Here is a 4,306-nt window from a genome sequence, read left to right on the forward strand (position 1 = left end):
AGCTGAGATGAATTGACATCGTCAATTAAAGTTTAGTCCGAATCTGATGATAAAAATTACAATTGACTGAAATTAAAAAGTTATCATATCCTAAACAATAACATGAGTTCGCAGTGGAATAATTTTGGAAAAAATCTCAACGGACTTTAACTTGGACGACATACCTTGAACGAACGGACTTTATTTGAACGGACATAAAAATGAACGCTAGGACCTATAGCGTTCAATTTATGTCCGTTCAAATAAGGTCCGATAAGAATATCAATAACAATAAGTGGTAGTGCAGTTAGGTATGACAATAAAGTTGCAGTGGAGAACGGAGAACAGGTGTACGGGAAAGTTTGAGCCGCACCCGATAATGGGTTTGGGAGTTTGGACAAAGGAAGCGGTGATAAAGATTGAAACAACGATAAGCGTGAGTGGTTTGGGAGCTGAAGGTTATTACAGTAGTCGAGGGAATAGTAATTCAAGATCACAGATCAGTTATAATTAGAAGCAGAAGGTAATCAATAATGGGCTGACGATATGAAATTTAAAAAACAGAATGAGCCATTTCCCCTTCCAGTTTTCCGCTGATAGTGATAGCTCAAAAAGTAAGCATTTTAGAATTTAGGGTATATGTTATTTCATAAGTTATGAATAAACATGGCTTTTGTAGGAAATTTTTCGAGCGTGCTGAATCACTCTACAGTCGATCTTCGAGATTGTTCTAAAACTAAAAGGGCCCCCACGGTTGTAACCAACTTCATTCGATGTATTTTTGGACGATGATCGATTCCGAATCACCCCCGTCCCCCATGACATAGGGTTAAAATGCTCCCCTGACGACTTGACGAGATATTGGCGAAAAACTGTCTCGATCACGTGATATGACCGTATAAGGAAGTTAGTCTAATTTCTCGTTAGGGTTAGGGCTTCAGCATATATTTCTGTTAAGGATTGGGTTAGGGTTAGGGTTGGAATCAGATTAGGGGGTTAGGGTTTCGAAAAGTCGTTGAGAACCAGCTAGAGAACGGGTTAAAAAAGTCACGTGACAGTCGAGTGTAGAGTTTGCTCTAACCATGAACCAGAGCCCTCTCGCTTGCAGTAGCGCGCGACCGCCGCTACTTTTGAAACAAGCGCGTCACGCAGTACGCGTAGACACGTGGCTATGTGAAAGCGCCGCCCAGTAATAAGGTTTCGAATAGTCGTTCAGGGCCAGCTAGAGAACGGGTTGAAAAAGTCACGTGACAGTCGAGTGTAGAGTGATTAATCGTCATCCGATCAGATTAGGGTTTCAAATAGTCATTTAGAGCCACCTAGAGAAAGTGTTTAAAAAGTCACGTGACAGTCGAGTGTGGAGTGATTAATCATCATCCGTTATTGCATACATACACAAATATGTTTTTACTGGGCGGCGCTCAGCCTGTCATTCCGCCGAAGCTCTATGTTTATATATTATGAACATTATAGCCTGAGGTCCCCAGTACAGGTAAATATGTTTTTGAAGTTTTATTTATAAACTCGATCGACACTCATATCAGTTCATTAACAATGGACAGTTCAACGCATAGCTGCAGTTCAGGAAACGCTGAAAAAGATTAAATTTCATTAACGAATTTTAAAAGAAGCTACTGCAATGCGCCAATTACCATTGTAGTAGTACACTTGTTTTGCTGTCTCATGCATGATATAGGGGATCAAATTTACTTGTAGGTTTATAACCTACCAGGATAGCCCCACGAAAAACCTCACCGAACCTCCACGCGGTGTGGGGTGGGTGGCTCGAACGGGAGGTGCATGGGTGTTTCTAACCTATGCAAAGGAAGGGACTAGCCATCTCTACAACAAGGAAAGGCTCTAATAGCCTCTACTAACCTTAGAACCGCAGCATAACCGCTTTTCCCACCGCTTTTCCCACAGGCAAATAACACCTTCCGCAGGAAACTAACACGCTCACAGGCCCCCACATGACGTGTAACCCCAGGATTTGGTTTTGGATCGGACGCTGAAAACAACAATAGAGGAGCGGTCTACACGCTCACAGGCTACCATGTCTCGTGTAACCCCAGGATTTGGTTTTGGATCGGACACTCAAAACAACGATAGAGGAGCGGTCTACGCGCTCACAGACTACCACGTCTCGTGTAACCCCAGGATTTAACACGCTCACAGGCTACCAAGTCTCGTGTAACCTTAGGATTTAACACGCTCACAGGCTACCACGTCTCGTGTAACCCTAGGACTCTAACACTTAACAGACTCTAACACGCTCACAGGCTTCCACGTCTCGTGTACCCTAGGATTTGGTTTTGGATCGGACACTCAAAACAACGATAGAGGAGCGGTCTACACTGTACACGCTCACAGGCTACCATGTCTCGTGTAACCCCAGGATTTTACACGATCACAGGCTACCACGCCTCGTGTACCCTAGGATTTTGTTTTTGGATCGGACACTCAAAACAACGATAGAGGAGCGGTCTACACGCTGACAGACTACCACGTCTCGTGTAACCTTAGGATTTAACACGCTCACAGGCTACCACGCCTCGTGTAACCCTAGGATTTGGTTTTGGATCGGACACACAAAACAACGATAGAGGAGCGGTCTACACGCTCACAGGCTACCATGTCTCGTGTAACCCCAGGATTTTACACGTCCAAAGGCTACCACGCCTCGTGTACCCTAGGATTTGGTTTTGGATCGGACACACAAAACAACGATAGAGGAGCGGTCTACACGCTCACAGGCTACCATGTCTCGTGTAACCCTAGGATTTAACACGCTCACCGGCTACCACGTCTCGTGTAACCCTAGGACTCTAACACTTAACAGACTCTAACACGCTCACAGGCTACCACGCCTCGTGTACCCTAGGATTTGGTTTTGGATCGGACACTCAAAACAACGATAGAGGAGCGGTCTACACGCTCACTGGCTACCATGTCTCGTGTAACCCTAGGATTTAACACGCTCAGAGGCTACGACGTCTTGTGTAGCCCTAGGACTCTAACACTTACATACATGTTACATGGCGAGATCTCCATCCAAAAGGATTAGTCTGCGTCGACTGCGTCATTACTTTGTATTATACAACTTCGGCGGGTAACATTTCTCCATCCCTTTCGGTCTGCAGCTAATCTTCTCATACAATCAATCGTGAGTCCATTACGATCCAATCTCTGCTCAGCATCCTCAATGAATACATCATTTAAGCTCTTCCTAGGCCTGCCTCTTGATCTCTTCCCATGCTTGGGTTTCCATTCAAGTAAATAGTTGGGCAACCGATCTTCAGGCATTCTACTGACATGTCCAAACCAACGCAGCCGTTTTGTTGTTATTATGTCAGCAAGGGCAGTTATTGATGCCCTTCTTAAAACATCCTCATTACTTACTCGATGGAACCACCTCACTCTCAGGATTCTTCTTAAGCAGTACTGATGGAAAGACTCCAATCTTCTTGTCTGCACTTGAGTCGTGTTCCATATCTCACATCCATAGGTCAGAATGGTAAGAACAGCTGCGATGTAGATTCGCACTTTGTTGTTAATGCTTATGTTCTTATTCTTCCAAATGTTGTTGAGTTGGTTAAAAGCTCTAACACTTAACAGACTCTAACACGCTCACAGGCTTCCATGTCTCGTGTACCCTAGGATTTGGTTTTTTGGATCGGACACTCAAAACAACGACAGAGGAGTGGTCTACAGTGACGTTACAGGAACATTGCATACTCCTACGAGTTGCATGTAGCAGGCCATGACCGTCCCTGGAAGTCCCTGTCTCCTCATCGTTAACCCGTAAGGGGTTGCACCAGGGGCGGTGGTAACAGAACTTCAAGACTCTCGGAGTCTGTTGTCGATATCTATGTATAATATAATTATGGTATATAAGTTATATACCATAATTATATTATACATAGATATCGACAACAGACTCCGAGAGTCTTGAAGTTATATTATAACTTGGGAGTCTCTCTCTCTAGCAGCAGGAGTTGGAGAATGGGGACGCGTTGTGAAAGCCACCGCAAGGAAGGCTTACAGTCGACGCCGACCAATCAAAAGAAGAACCTACCAGGACGCGCGCCGAGTTGGAACAGATATTTTACGAGTATCACCCGTTAAAAATTTACCCGGTTAGCTGGTATGTGGTTAGCTCCTCAGCTCTGATATCTGAGAAAGTGAAACGAATGCGCAAGGAGGGAATGGCGCGCCGGGTAAGACTGCTTAACTACTCTCTGCTACTAGAGTATAAGACTGAAAACAAGTCGCTGAGTGCTGACAAAGGACTGCAATGAGTCAAGCCTGACAAAATAAACGCTTAACC

This window comes from Bolinopsis microptera, chromosome 12 (genome assembly GCF_026151205.1).
Source record: "Bolinopsis microptera isolate Bmic1 chromosome 12, MBARI_Bmic_1.0, whole genome shotgun sequence".
Classification (NCBI taxonomy): domain Eukaryota; kingdom Metazoa; phylum Ctenophora; class Tentaculata; order Lobata; family Bolinopsidae; genus Bolinopsis; species Bolinopsis microptera.